This window comes from Symphalangus syndactylus, chromosome 9 (assembly GCF_028878055.3).
Source record: "Symphalangus syndactylus isolate Jambi chromosome 9, NHGRI_mSymSyn1-v2.1_pri, whole genome shotgun sequence".
NCBI classification, from domain to species: domain Eukaryota; kingdom Metazoa; phylum Chordata; class Mammalia; order Primates; family Hylobatidae; genus Symphalangus; species Symphalangus syndactylus.
In genome coordinates, this window is record NC_072431.2 from 27,690,996 (window position 1) to 27,707,526 (window position 16,531).

At 33.2% G+C, this 16,531-nt stretch overlaps 1 protein-coding gene across 7 annotated transcripts in view; it reads left to right on the plus strand.

The window, feature by feature from the left end:
- The window catches only part of NOVA1 (NOVA alternative splicing regulator 1), a 150,679-nt gene that overhangs the window by 43,342 nt on the left and 90,806 nt on the right, over positions 1 to 16,531 (plus strand). The window contains exon 1 of one of the 7 annotated variants that reach the window (XM_055291618.2): positions 5,151 to 5,252. The exons of the other annotated variants lie outside the window; for them this stretch is intronic. The gene's annotated coding sequence lies outside the window, so the exon portion shown is untranslated. Of the gene's footprint in view, positions 1 to 5,150; positions 5,253 to 16,531 lie in introns of those variants that run through there. 7 annotated transcript variants of the gene reach the window in all.

Consider the following 16,531-nt stretch of genomic DNA (forward strand, 5'->3'; position numbering starts at 1 on the left):
TTTAATTGCTTAATATTACTGTTTAAAAATAGACAAATATTTCTGTAGCTTTTATACGCAAGGAAAACACTAAGAAATTCTCCACAAAATAGCCATAGTTAGGTAATTGCTGGTTGTTCCTAAGAATAATAAATAAGAATGTGATAATTTAGGTATTCAGCCTAGTATTCATAGAATGTTTTAGAGAAATGAATAGTCAAAATCACTACCTCATTGGTACTAACCATTTTATAATACAGTATGAATTGGGATGGAGAATTAAGTGGGAATGGGAACATGGAGTGGTTTTTATTTTTCTCCAGTGTGACCTTTTTTGTTTACAATTAGTCAAATCACTCTTTTTTGTTTCTTTTACTCATCTCAAGATGATGTCATAGATTTCTGAGCACTTCAGCTTAATCTGACTTTAATGTAGTAAAGTCAGTTTAACTTGAATTTTAACCTCATAGCCAACTTATAACTCAATTTCTCTTCTTTCAGTCAATATGAGTTGGACTTTTCTAGGAGATTATAGAGTGTTGGAAGAGGTTGAAGTCTAGTCATTCTTTTTGCTCAATCCAGTGAGTGGAGAATGATCTGTTTTTTTTTTTTTTTCTTATATACCTATTTCTCCTCCTGTGTGCTGATGAAGTAAGGGGAAAGGTAGAAAGGGAAAAGCCTTTCTTATGTAAGTAGCACCTTTTGTTCTTCCCTTTTTTTTCTGTTTGTGCTCCACTGCCTCACACTGACTAGTCCTCCCTGCTTCTCTCCCTCCCTCCTCCCTCCCTTCCTTCCTTCTTTCTTTTTCTTCCTTTTCTTCCTTTCTTTTTTTTGTTTCACCCAAGCTGGAATGCAGTGGTACAGTCTTGGCTCAGTGCAGCCTCTGCCTCCCAGGTTGAAGTAATTCATCTGCCTCAGCCTCCTGAGCAGCTGGGATTACAGGTGCACACCGCCATGCCCAGCCAGTTTTTTTGTGTTTGTAGTAGAAACGGGGTTTCACCATGTAGGCCAGCCTGATATTGAACCGAGGCCTCAAGTGATCCGCCCACCTCAGCCCTGCAAAGTGCTGGGATTACAGGTTTGAGCCACCTGGCCCGGCGGCCTAGTCCTCCTTCTATGAGGACGGGAGAGGAGTACTAGCTCTCTGATGAGGCACATGTACAAAACTTTGGTGGGGAGCGTGGGGGTTGTTTTTGGAGTGTCATACCAACCATTTCTGAATTGTCTTTTTCTACTCTTTCTCAGTTTCTACCTCTCCAGTATATTCACAGCCTCTGGCTGCTTGAGTCCCCATCAACTGGAGGCTCAAGTCCAGCTACTTCACATTCACTACACTCTGCTTTTGCAGAGAGGGAGTCCAGTTATCTGTATCTTGTCTTCCAACTCCATGTCTTTTCTCCCTCTCTTCAAATAGGCACAGAGAAGGGAAGTGGGCATGGGATAATAAGCAAGTCTAACACACAAGCAGAGGTCCAACTGAGAGGTGAGATACCAGTCTTCCCTTCTTACTAATCTTTTAGATGAACTCTCGCTTGATTTGGACTCTCAGCAACAGCACTATTCAGCTACATTAAGGCAGTGAAGCAAACTCTGATGATTGCCTCATGATGGGGACAGGAGAAGGCACTTCTGGATAAGGAAGAACTAAGGAAGGTAAAGATGTTTAAGTTATGGAGGTGAAGTTGGCTCTCATTTGTTTAAGTCTGTCTTCCAAATATAAAATACTTGATAGATGCCTTTGTTCTTAGCCTTGGGTTCTAATTGCCAGTCCCTGGGCAATGGGAAAAGTGCTACCTGATATCTCATTATGTACATTTTACCAGTCTTGCTTAGTAGTTTTATTCTTCCTAGCTGCAGTGAAGTTCATACTACAGCTGCTGTTGTAACCCTTTTAAACAGGTTATATCATTCCCTCAGTCAAAATACTGTAGTGGCTATCTAAAACAGTAAAAACAAAAAACAAACCCAAAGTCCCTATTATGGCTTAGAAGGCCCCAGATGATCTGACTGCAGGTTAAGTTTTTGATCGCATGTTCCTATCTCAGAGCTTTGCTATCATTCTACCATCTGCCATCTGTATGTGGTATTCTAAAACCCCAGAGAGTAGACTCACTTCATTTCATTCTTCATTTAAATAATGCTGCTTCCTTAGTGTTCTCTGAATACACTTAAAATAGTATATTTGTTCTCTTCCCATCACTTGCTTTATTTTTGGTTTATACACTAATTTTCATACATTAAATTGTATATTTAATAGTTTGTTATATCACTTATAGTAACATGATTCTCAAGAGGGCAGGACATTGACTTCTTTGTTCAGCACTTCACCCAGTTCCTAAAATAGTTCCTGACCCATAGGAAACAATGGATTTTTTGTTGTTGAGTGAATAAATGAATTAATGAATTCTAGCTATTAGAGTCAATCTTTAGAAAATATATTTGACTATCCTACATTATTTACTCTTCCAGTGTTCTACATAGTATAATTTTAATTTTTATCACTCTTTTATTATTTCTAACTGCATATTCCCATTATCATCACCCCAGTTGAATCATCCATACCTCTAATTCATTTTCTATGCTGTTAGAATTATTTTTTATAAAATACTTACTTAAATGCCACTATTGGGGTAAAACATTCGAAAATTCCTTAACATAATTGGTCCTGTGCCTATTCTGCTTCTCTCCATGGTTCTTAGACATGAACTCTATTCCACTCACATCGTTTTCATTGCAGTATTCCGAATGCTAAACTATGCTTCTCTTTACTTCTGTGCCTTTTTACATAAAACCTACTGCTATATATTTTTTACTGTGTGAATACATAAATGTAACTTCTACTATGAGAAGAGTAGAAAACACTCTTTACATTTGAGGTAGTTAGGAACCACCCGTATAGTTCTTGTATGCTATTATTTTATATGTATTAGCAAGTCTTTTTCCTCACTGAGTATCTTTAGGATTTGTTAAGAATTTACTTGTCATTTTATAAATGGGTATTTAAGTCACCACAATCTTGAGGAGCTACACTGTTTTGTAATACTGTTTTGTAATATTGTGAATTATTTTAAAGGTGAGAATAATCTTTTTCTTTTTGGAAGATATGTATGTATGAATGGTTATTATATCTTTATATCTACAGAAAAATACCTAAAAGGAGTAGAGAAAATGATTCATACAAATAAAAGTATTATGTGCATTACTTTTTTAAAAAAGTGATCCCTTGCTAGATTCTTCAAATTTAGATTTTTTGTTTGTATACTGTTATATAAATGAAAGACTGATAAATGAAATGACATTATTTATACAAAAAAGCAAAATGTTTACTATATCTGACTCTATTCCAAGTAAGTACAGTATGTGAGAAGGGACCAGTGTGGCTTTTTGAGAAATGCAGACTCCAGAGGTATGTGGCAGGATTCTAAAACTTATACTACTTAACATTTTTATTTTGAAAATAATGCATAAATGCATAGTTTGTGATATTGATCTATTTTAGACAACATGGCTAAATAAAAAATAATATTATGAAATTATGTAGCAGTAAACAAAGGTAGAATCCCAAAGTTATTTGAGGTAGCTCTTTTGAACAATTATTACTATTACTGGTAATAATAGGCCAGGTATTATATCATGTGTCTGGTATGCATTAATTCATTTTGTAGTTGGACTAATCCTTCAAGTTACTATTAATTCATTTTACATGAGAAGAAACAGCTGCTCATTTATACATTTAATTTAGAAGGATTACTTCTGCTTGTTCAGTTGGGTTTCTTGAGTATAATTTATCAAAGTTTCTTAAACTACATGAGAGGTTACAGAGCCCTTTAAAACCTAACAATCTTATGGCCCATTTCCCCTGAAAATGTGTGTATGGACTCATATATTTTTACTTTAGTATGCAGTTTCCTAGAATTCCTAGATTTCTTAAATTTCATATGTGGACTCTAGATTGGGAATCTCTGGTCTATGTCTTTTAAAATAAAGAGCCACGTCTTGTCACTTAAGGAAAATAATATATATTTACACTATGCTTTATTATAGAAAGAATTTAAGAAAGCTGAAAGGAAATTGTCAGCTATCTCTAACTCCACTGAGTATATGCCAAAGCAAATAAATTCTATTTAATTAGGAAGTGAGATTCAGAAAAGTTTGACTTATGGTATGCTAACGGTCAGGTTTGTTGGACTTTGTCACAAAGCACCCTCAGTCTGTTTCAGAAAGAAACCTAGATGTGAATATTTTGAATAATGTAAAGTTACCTCTTCAGAGTAGTATATACATAGTAGCTGTGCCTAGAGCTAGGAGATGAGATAGTACCTTACAGCCTTTTGATTCAGTGATATTTCTCAGAGAATAATTATTGAATTTGATTTTCTGATTCCATCAAAGATAAATTATGTGGACAGGTTGTTGTAGTAAAAGCAGAATGTGGTAATAATTTTCTGTACTAATGAACTAAAGTGATCTTAAACTTGGTTGATTCATTCTTTATATGGGCTAAGGATGAAGACTGTGTTTAGGGTCTGTCTTAATTTGATTTTGGAGAAGAAAAGTTTTTTTATAAAACATCAGTAGTTGTTGAGGACTAATTTCATAACATTCTTTTTCAAATATGAAGTAATTTGGAATTTCAGAATAGCTTTTTAAAAATCCCTTTTAGATATTTTATGATATTTGTGCTTCAATTTTGATATCTTACCTATTTTTTTTCTCCCTTGAATTCTCATCTGAACCAAAAAATAATTAGCTGAGCAGAATAAAGAATCTTGTTGTATATGTTTTCCTGGTTTTAGGTAAATTTCTGTAGAAATAATGTTATAAATCAATATAAGTATTTGGGTTTTATTTTTAACATATACGTTTTAACATTTGGTTTATTGTTATTTTGTGAATTGAGTAAGTATATTTCTACGTTTCCTGCAAACATTCTTAGCATTCAATTTTTAAATGAATGACAGCCCATCTGCGTAGGTCTCTTGTGACTGAGTGATGTATTCTGTTTTGCTGTGGCAAAGTTTTCAGACAGCCACTTTGTTCTTATATATTTTCATTTTCTATAGTACTTTTCATCCCTGTATATATGTACAGGAGTCACTTCACCCACCACCGAATTGCAGCCACTTCTGAGGTGGAACGCAGCAACTGTTTAACAGCGCACTTTCCCCTAGGTGCTGACAGCTGCAGAAGAAATTGTACATGGTGCTGTACAGAAGGTATTTCTCCACTGTGCCATCTGCAGAGTGAAACTGACTAGGAGTACTACATAGACTGTAAGTTTCTTGTGTACCTGCCCTAGACTGGAAAACCCAATAAGAGAAAATAACAAATAACTGGGAAGCATCATCTAAAAACGTATTGAGGTCAGTTAAACTTAGTGCTGCTCTCCCTGGCTCTAAATTTTATTTTGAGGTCATCTGATTGGTACGAAATTAAATAGCAAATAGATGGATGCACTCCTTTTTATTCTAAAAGCAAATGAAACTAAAATGCTTTTATCAATATTCTTCACTTTGAATGGAACTTAATCATATTGTTTTTAAATATTTTTAAGTAACCAAATCAATTTTATAAGATTTCAGAGCCATGTTCTTAAAATAGCAAAACAAACAAACAAAAAAACTTGTAATTCAACAGGAACGTCTTAATTAGCCTTGCTTCCAGTGTTTTCTGTCTTGGTTTTAATACTTTCTTTTGGAGTTTTGCAGCAAAGCCAGTTTATGACGAACTAGTTTTGATTCTTAGGGTTAGAAACACCAATTTTGACTGCTTTTTTATTTTTATTTTTAATTTTTCTGAGATGAGGTCTCTCTCTGTCACCCAGTCTGGAGGATGGTGATGTGATCATGGCTCACTGCAGCCTCACCCTCTTGGGCTTAAGCGATCTTCCTGCCTCAGCCTTCCAAGTATCAAAGATAGCCTCCCAGCTATCAAAGTAGCTGGAAACTGGCACTACAGGCATGCGCTACCATACCTGGCTAGTTTTTTCTTTTTTCTTTTTAGTTTCTGTAGAGATAGGGTCTCACTGCTTGAGACTAACCTGATCTCGAACTCCTGGCCTGAAGCAATCCGCCTGCCTTGGTCTCCTGAAGTGCTGGGATTATAGGCGTGAGCCACTGTGCTCTGCCCAATTTTTTTTTTCTTTAACATTTGGGGAAAAAAGTGGGGAAGAGAAGGAACAGTAAATATTTGAACTTCCGCTTACTGTAGTTTTAGTCTCTCCCATTTAATTATTTAATGAGATTTTCTTTTGTAAAAGCACTTTTATAAGAGTGCTATCTTTAGTAATAGTTTGTCATGTTTATGCCTTATAAAATAGAGAAAATATCATTAGAAACATCTGTGTCTGTTGTTACACAAGATGATAAGGAATGTTATATTTTGTTATTTTAGGGGTTTTTTAGTCAATAGTATGACATTTTATCTCTTTTCTGCTATATTTATAGACTGTTCTATGTAAAGAAATTAGAATCTCAAACTTTACAGAGTCTTAATCATATTAAATATAATCTCATTTGGTTTAGGTAACTTTAAATTATGTGTCATAAGTTAAAATATATTGTGCACATATCTGTGTTTATATATTCTTAGTCAAAGCAGATAAAAAATAACTTCATTCCACAGTTTGTTTACTTGTAAAATGAGGTAGGTAGAAGAAATGATTTTCTAGGGACATTTTAAGTGTTTACCATTCAATTCAGGGTTAGTAGTGTATGTATTTAGAATTGTACCTAACCAAGATATTTGGGCTTAAGTGACTTTGTTCTAATTAGAATATTATTTGTGTTAATTAAATGCTGAGTGATAATGTTTTAGAATCAATAGAGGGGGTCGGATTTCCTACAAAGATTTTCAATTATCTATCTAATTTTGTAGTGTAGATAACTCCACTGTTTTGAAATATAATCTTTGGACAATGCAGCACAGTTCTTAATATCTTATTCATCATGGAAGCATAAAGTGAGTAAGAATAAAAGGCTTTACTTACACTGAGTGGAAATTGACTTAAAGGTTACCCAAAAACTCATATTGTAATGAGGCTTACCCCCTTTACTTGCATAGATTTAGTATTTCGTTTAATAGTCAAAGCACTAAAGAAGTAAATATCAATACTTAAAAATTTACAGTTTACACATAATGTACCTATGTATCTCTAGCCAAGAGAGTATTTTTATCAATATATGAAATATTTGAATTGCTATAATTGATTCTTTGGCACTTTCTACAGTGTAATTGTAAGTATTACTTAATCCCATTCATTTTATTTACTGAAGTCATCATTATTTGACAGAATAGATTATATGTTTTATATATTAAATTTTGGTTGAAAAGGCACAAACTATACCTGTTTTGTGTGTCCTGGTATCTATTTTTAAATTATACAAGTTATTTTTTATATTTTAGACTTTATGTGGATGATAGAAGTTTGGCAGCTTACTTGATTCAATACTTAGCCATATGAATCTTGTATCCCATAGTGTATGGGATTTGAAAAAGAATCAGGTGGGAACTTTTTATTGAATATACTTCTGTATTGTTGAATTTAATGAAAATATACTGCTTGTATAATCAAAAATAAACTGTTGGTGTTTCAGTTAAATTATTTATTTGGAACATTTGTTTAGTTTATTTAGATTATCACCATTTCGTAAAACAGATACCTCTTATCTCTATTGGTGATTTTCAAAGGGCCTTCCTCATACTGTGAAAGGCCAGAATTGTGGGCAGGATTATTACTTAATTAGCACTCACTTAATAATTTTGGAATTCAGAAATAAATTATAAGTTATGAATAATTAAACTTTAAGGAAATACTTGTTTTTCATCCTTTCTCATTATAATTTTCTATTTGTAATAGGAAAAATGAAGCAAATGCACAAATGATATGAATTTTTATTTTATTTTATTTATTTATTTTTTGAGATGGAGTCTCGCTCTGTCCCCCAGGCTGGAGTGCAATGGCACGATCTCGGCTCACTGCAACCTCTGCCTCCCGGGTTCAAATGATTCTCCTGCCTCAGCCTCCTGAGTAGCTAGGACTACAGGCACGTGTGGCTAATTTTTTGTATTTTTAGTAGAGATGGGGTTTCACCGTGTTAGCCAGGATGGTCTCGATCTCCTGACCTCGTGATCCTCCCATCTCAGCCTCCCAAAGTGCTGGGATTACAGGCATGAGCCACTGCACCTGGCCAAGTTATATGAATTTTTAAGTACTTATGTATGAATGATATATACTTAGACCTCTTGTGATAATGTCCTGGCAACATCTAGCTTTCCATTAGAGGCTTTAGGAAGAGATACTAGAACCAGCTGAAGAAATAGTGAAATTGGTGAGAAAATAGGAAACTATGTGGCAATATATTTTTCATTGCAGAATTTATTCAATTTAAACTAATTTTAAAGAACATACATTTTAAAGTAGAATTTTAGTCCGTAATTTTAAATTTTCAGATGTTCTCAGTTTTATAAAATACTCTTTTAAATTAGGTACATATTTTTATATCCCTCTCAAATAGATAATTTTTAAAAATTATTTTTCTTATCAGATTTATCTGAACAAATTTTGATAATTTTTTAAAATTATTTTTCTTATCAGATTTATCTGAACAAATTTTATTTGTTAGAGAGATGAAACACCTTCAAATGTTTTACTGTAAACAATAGGGAGATGATTTTTCAATGTTGGATTAGGTGGACAATTCTTTTTATCCTAAGTGGTCAATATTTGAGTTACTTCATTTGATAATCAAGCTTTAGTATTTTATACATCATTTCTTATTATCCAAAATATAATTTATATTCATAGACTAATATATGGAATTTGAATTTAAATGTTTTGGAATTAAAAATGAAAAATGTTTTTTTCTAAATGGTTTCCAATTGATTAATGGAGATATAATACTCATATCTTTGCTTTTCTTATTTTATATATCAAATGATTTCTGCTTATTTTTATAAATTTTGCAGTTATTTTTCAATATAAATTGAATTCATTGAAAATGTTAAATGTATAAGTTTGCGTAAAAGACTACTGATGCCAGAAACCTCATTATCTTTAATTAATCTTAACTGAATTAAGCATTTATTAATTTAAAATTTTTCTGTAATTCTGAAATTTCTATATGTCTTGTGGGTAAACGTGTGTGTGTATATATGTGTATATAATCTTTCTAGTGTATTTTCTGAAGTGTGGTGTCAAATCCTTACTGCCACTTTGTAGCTATTAATCAAGTGTAAATTGCTTAACAACTTTAAGGTTGTTTTTTAAATCTGTTAAGTGGGAATCATTTCACCTACCTCACAGGGTTGTTGTGAGGAAAAAAACAATAAAACATATGTGAAAGAGTGCTTAGCATATAATAGATGTGCAGTGTATGAAAATGAGTGTTACCAAACCTTCAGTGGCCCCCATTGTCCTCAGGATAAAATCCAAATTCTGTGTCATGGTGTGTGTTCTGGCTCACCCTTATGTCTTCAGCCCCATTTCTTTCCTTGCAAACTGCACATATTGATTTATTGATACTGTAGTCTTTATGGTTCCCAGGATATATCATGCTTTCTTTTGGCCTTTATCGGAATGCACCATTCTTTTAAACTACTCACTTTCCCCTTTATCCCTAGGCTACTATCCTCTGTATAACTCAACCTCATCTCTCAGGCTTTGCTTTCTATTTCTTCTTCACTAAGACGTCTTCTGTCCCTTCTTCCTCACTTATATATTTTCTTGGATGATCCTTCTGTATGATCCTATGGGCTGTGTTTATTCTTTTCAGCAATTATTGCATGTAATGTAACTGCCTTTGTACTTGTCTGTTTCCTCTACTAGTTGTAAAGGTCAGAGAAGATGGAGCCTGTCTTATTTGCCATTTTCCTCTACTACTTAAGAGTTTCTGTAACTCAGGAAATATTTGAACGTTTTATAAATAGTTGTGTTTCCCTAAACAAATTCACAACGTATATAATATGAGTGCTACTCTTTAAGTAAAGCAATTTGGATTCTATATTTATAAAATGTATTTCAGGTCCCACAATAATCGCAACAAAATGATGGCCATAAAATTGGTCTTGTTTGCCCACCATTTATCACTCTTAACGGGTTTATTAGAAGAGATAGACTCACTCAGGGTGCAAGCAGAGAGTTACTTTATTCTCTCTAGTCACTTTATGTGCAATTCCATTCTGAATATTATGTTTTCTGCTCCTTGATAAAATGCTGTTTAAGTGTCGTTATTTCCATCTCTTCTCTATTCTTGCTTTTCTGCTGCTGCTTGCTTTTTTTTCTTCTCAATTTTTTTCTTTCTCTCTCTCATTCTTTCATTCCTTTTCTCACCCTGGCATTTTAAAATAGACTTAATTTTCAAGTAATGAAGAAAATGTTTAATAAATTAAAGTTTTAAATTCTCCTCCAATGTAAAATGTCTTTTCTACATCAACCTTGCTCAAAGAGGGTTTAAAAACCTGAATAAGGAAGGAAATAGGTTGGTCTGCTAGTAGACTGTTGCATTAATTGTTTTCTTTTTTTACCTTATGTTTTCACCCTCCTCACTGTGCATCACCTAGGTTTTCTGAAGTTCAAGAATTAGAAATAGGGAAGAACTAATTGGTAGTAAAGGTATGTTGGAAATTTTAATGGATTCTTCTCTTGCTTTTCTGGATTCATCAAAGACTTCTAGTATTTGGAGGTAACCCAACTATAGTTCCTTGATGCGGTTGACACTTCCTTTGTCTAGTTTTGACTACCCTGCTTAGTTTCTGACTTCCTGGTTTATCTCTGTCCTCTTTGTTTTGGAATTACCTTTTTTTTTTTTTTTTTGTAGTCCTTTAGGTAAGTTCCTTTAAAATGGATTAATGCTTTCCTAGGGGTTATCTGTCCCATGGGAAAATATATTTCTTTACTCCACCAACCTACCAAAGTACTGGCCAATTCTAAAATAGTAGCCCAGACTGAGGGCATGAGTCTTTAATTAGTTACCAGTCCTTGAGTGCCCTATATTCTAGATCATAGACTAAATTCTGAGTGCATCACGGTGCTACTTCCTTCTCCATCAATCTATAAGCTCCCTTCCCTCAGTATATGTTTATAGTTTTTATTTGAATGGTGAGCTAAAGATAGCCTGAGCAATTTTTGGCCACAATCTTACCAACTGTTGCCTAGATGAACTGTCACCTCATTTCTAGTACATTGAACTTGTTCTCAGCTTTGGATCATTGGCTGAAACTGAGACAACAAGAAAATTCTCATTTTAATATCCTATTACACTACCATTGTGGCATTGAGGTCATAATGGGAAGCTTGCTTTTCTATGAATGTCCATCCATTTCTATAATTCCATGCCTTGTCTTATGCTGTTCTGTCATTTTGGGATGTCTTTTCTACCTTTTCTTCCTGCGGTATTCTACCCAGTCTTCAATGTCCAAGTTAGGTAAAGTCTTTATTGGTCTTGGCAGTTAGAATAAATATTTCTCTCTAGTGTGTTCTCATTAATACTTTGTTTCATGTTTTATTATATTACTTACAGATATGTCTGTCTCTCTGACCAGATTATGAGACAGATTTTGAGACAGCCACTGACTTATTTATTGATGAACTTCTTATTGCCTAGCTCCTGTTATGTGTTTAGGACATTATTTGCTTAATTAATGAATCTCTTCTGAACACTCAGATTGAAGTTTATAAAATTGTTAAGTAATATCTATCTCCTTATTTATTTTTCTCCTTGTTCCAAAAAAAGTTTGAGGGATCAACGGTTAGTTTTTATGCCTTTTATCATATTTTTTGCTTTTTGAATTTTTAATTTTTATGGATACCTAATAGTTGTACATATGTATGGGGAATATGTGAAATTTTGATATATTCATACAATGCGTAACAATCAAATCAGGGCAATTGGGATATCCATCACCTCAAGCATTTATCATTTCTTGGTGTTAGGAGCATTCCAATTCCACTCTTTAGTTATTTTGAAATACATGATTATTATTTTTTAACTCAGTGGTATTTATTTATTCTTAGGCAAATTTATTTTAGGTTTTAGTTCTGGTTTGGGCTAAGTTAATTTTCTCCCATTTTCCTTTGACTTCTTTATTTTTCTTTCTCTTTAAATTTCAGTCTCTGTAGCTAATTGTGATAGATAAAGATAATTATATATTCCAAGTAGCTTCAAGTTGCAAGTAAAAATAAATAAATAATTTAATTAAATAGCTGTAATGATCTGTCACCTCATTACTACTTTTTTTTTTTTTTGCTATTACAAAATTTTCTGTTTCCCTTTTAAATTCTTCACGGTTTCAGATTCCATCTTTAGATATGGTCAGAAATGATGAAAGACAACTTATTGGTCATAAAAAGGGTTGGTTGTAAAAGAATAATATCCTATAATAGAAAATTAAATTGTTATATTTATTGAGAGTAAAGTTCTGTTTCATTCAGACATTATCCTGTCATTTTGAGTGATTACCCTAAATAAGTTGTCTCAATTTGAAATGCAGCACCAAATTTCTGCCATTCCTCAGGAGGATAATAATGCAGTCTTTTTATAATAATGCAGTCTTTATTACTGAAATTTAGTCAAAAGTAGAATTATTTAATATATGTAGTCAGGCAAATAAGTAAAAATTAGATAACCAAGAAATCCAAAAAGCATTTTAAGTAGAGAAAATTGAAAAATTACCTCTATTTAAAACTTTTCTTTTTCCTGGAAAGTTCCAGATGAGTACAGATGGTATACTAAGAAAAGAGAAAACATATTTTCCCTTCAAATCACATTGTTAAAGGCTGAAAGGTGATAAATCAACTTGCCATATAATAGCCCAGTGATCTTTTTTCTTCCTTATTTTCATGGTGTTGGAAATACAAAGTTTTTAATAGATATGTTTACCTTACCTAATGACTTGCACCAATATGACTGGTGACATTTTAATATTTAATTTTGATAATTTTATCTGTTAGCACTTACTGGCTTAGGAATCTTAGTGAATGGATATTCTGACCTTTACATTAGGTTAAATGATATAGATGGCAGATCTCAGAATCAGCTAAATAAGGTGCCAGATATTATAATATATAATATATGATTACTTGTGTGCAGTCATAGTTCTTATAGCAATAACATTTTGTGTTAGTATTTTCATAAGAAGAAACTACAAAATATGGCCAAGTGATTCTCAGTTTTAGGTATCAAGAAACATTGTTTATCCCTGTGATTTTCCTTGCTCCTCAACCCTTGCAATAATTCAAACGTTCTATTTACAACATCAGTAAAATACATTTTTCTTGTATTTTCCACTTAGTTTAAGGTGAACATTGATTTAGGATGGAACTTTGAGATTAGGAAGAACAAAATTCTGTTTTTCTGTTTTTGAGAGCATACTCGGGGAAACTAAAATGCAATAGACTTTTTGGCATGCATCTAATATGTATCAGTTATAAAATAGGAAAAGTGATGCCTAAAAATATAGTTTCCTAAAATATGCCACCTGAAGTATATTTCTTTTAAATGCTTGTTTTTCCCTTTGTTTCCTTATAAATGGCTCATTGTGTTTTTGAATTGTGGTATTGTATAGGACTTTAGAAACCCTCTTTTAGTGGGTCCAGTAAAATGTTAAAAAGTGATTAACTGTAAATTTTTTCATATACCTTGTTCTTTATTTCATAACTAATCCTGGATTGTGTTCCCATACAAAATACCTTACTCATGTTACAGGGAAAGTGCAAATAAGAAAACAGCCATCAATTGATACTTGTTTTTTATGCTTCTCTTTGCAACTCCAGCTTCACATTTTCCCACTGTGCTTCAAAGTATGACAGATTCAGCGTGCCCGGAAGTTCCATATTCTCATTCTACCTTCCAACCCCAATCATTCTTTGCTTATGTCTTCACCATATACTTGTGACTGTCTCCTCTCCTTCTACTTAAATATTATCCATTTTTTTTTTCTGGATCCTAATTATTTTGCCTTTAAGATTTGTATTGAATCAGTATGCTTTATTCTATCTCTGTTGATAAAACTCTGGCTCATTACTTACCACAAGAAGTGATAAGTTTTTAAAAATAGATTTGTGCACTAGTTTTACCTTTCTGTACATTGTATTTACTTACGAGTGTAAAGCACGTATTGTTCACCTTTTTGCTTTCCATGGAGGATATTCTCATAAATCATTTCTGAATTCACTCAACTAATTGTGAAGTAGTTGATTCCTGGTATTTAAGTCTTAAAAATATTGAATGGATTGCTGAAAGTCAGATCAGTGCCACAGTTTAAAATTAATCACACATTATTCCAACTTGATGATACTCTTATTAGTGTTAACACCACCAGGAAAGTACCTTTAATGACTTCTGAATAATTATTAAGAACACTTGGTTTCCTACTAATGTGAAAATAAACTTTACTTACAGTATGCTAGTACATGCTGGTTTGTATGCTTTTACTATAATTTAGATGAACTGAGTTGTCTTTTTGTTTCCATTTAAAAAAATATGGTTACATGCCTTTTTGAGGAAATAATTGTGGCAAAAGTCATCTAATTCAGCAGCCCCCGACCTTTTTGGCACCAGGGACTGGTTTTGTGGGAGACGATTTTTCCATGAGAGGATGGTTTCAGGATGAAACTGCTCCACCTCAGATCATCAGACATTAGATTCTCATGGGAAGCACGCAGCCTAGGTCCCTGCATGGGCAGTTCATAATAGGGTTTGCACTCCTGTGAGAATCTAATGCCCCAGCTGATCTGACAGGAGGCAGAGCTCAGGTGGTAATGCTTAATGTTTGCTCACCTGTGGCTCACCTTTGTGTGGTCAGGCTCCTAATAGGTCAGGGAAGGGGTGTGGGGGAAGGGGGGACGGCTGGTTGGGGACCCCGATTTAATTGTTTAGGTCTCTTTTTTTTACATTAGTCTCTTTGTGGTTCCTTTAGAGATAAAATACAAATGGGAAACAAGCTTCCTTTGAAATGTTACAAAAGACTTAAACCCAACTACTAGTCTGAGGGTGGATCTGATTTATGCTAGTAAGAGGACACAATGGCCTCCTAAGAAGAGTAACTCTGCAGCAGGCTATTTTTGCTTCTTGTGCTAGAACTTTAGAGATAGCTTGTTTTTTTTTTACTTTGCCTCTTATTATTATAGTCTTTGAAGATAATCACTAGTTTCTGAAAAATTTTATTGCAAAAGTACTGTCATTCATATCAGACTGGATTTGAATATATGCTTATTCTTGCTTTTAGAATGTTTAGTTAAATTATTTGAGTTGTCAGTGTTATATAAAAATAAGATAACATTTTAAATGTAGTCTCTTAAAAATATTATTTCAGTCTATAACTTTGAATGCTTTGATTAATACAATCCTGTTTTCTTCCCATTTCTCTCCTCTTTTTCTTTTAGTATGTGTGTATATATCTTTGTCTACATCTATCATCTATCTATAAATACACACATATATACATAAGAGCTCTTAATTTTATAAATCCACTTTTTATATTCTGATGTCTCAGTTATGTTCTTGGAAAAGAACTTTTCAAGTCGGTTTAATTTTATTTTGTCTTATTTAGAAACAAAGTCTGAAGCCTGTGTGTTTTGTTTTCCAGATTTGTCTGTATTTATATTAACGTTGGTGTATGTTGCTTTCATATTATAACTGTCACAATTTTTGCGGCATTTAGTGAACCTAATGTAATTTACATTCTGTTATTTGTATAATCTGTTATTCTTATTCATCATTCATTCATTCATTTCTTCATTCAGTGTTTATTTAGTAATACTGTGTGCCCGGCACTGGCCTGCATGCTGGGGATACAGAAAGTCTCTATGTTTGGGAGTTTGTATTCTTGTAAAAGAAGAGGGAGATGTGTAACACTAATAAATAGGTAATTTTAGAGAGGCATAAATACAATGTAAGAAATAAGGGCATTGTATAAAATATCTTGGGGGTATATTTTAGCTAGGATAGTGAGAAGGATCATTTGAGTTGAACTCTAAAGGATGAGGACGACAAAAGTCACATTCTAGTCATCAGGAATAGTAAAGAAAAACGTCCTTGGATCAGAATGAGCTTAGCATGCTCAGAGAACAGAAAGAAATGCTGTGTGGGTTGGCTATCCTTGAGAAAGAGAATGTGGCAGGAGTTGGGGTCTTTAAGATAATGTACGGGCCAGATCAGTAAGTCATAGTAAGGAGTTAAAATTTTACCATAATTACAATTTGAAGACATTGGGTAGTGTAGTGTTATGAACTGATTAACACTGAGGAAATCAGTTTACCTGCTGTCCAGAAGATGAACAAGGGAAAGGAGTGAGGGGCAAGAACATCATTAGGGGGTTATTGCCGTGGTCCCAGCTAGAAATTATGGTGTCTTGGTGTAAGTCTTGTAGTAGTACAAATGGTGAGAGGAAAGATGTTTTGGAGGAGCAATATTAGAATTTGTAAATGGATTAGAAATGGGGTAATCAAAAGTATCAAACATAATTAAACATTAAATATTCTTTGGAAATATAATTTAATCGACATACACTTTTCCATGGTAAAAATGTAGTATAATTTTTTAAATTACACATC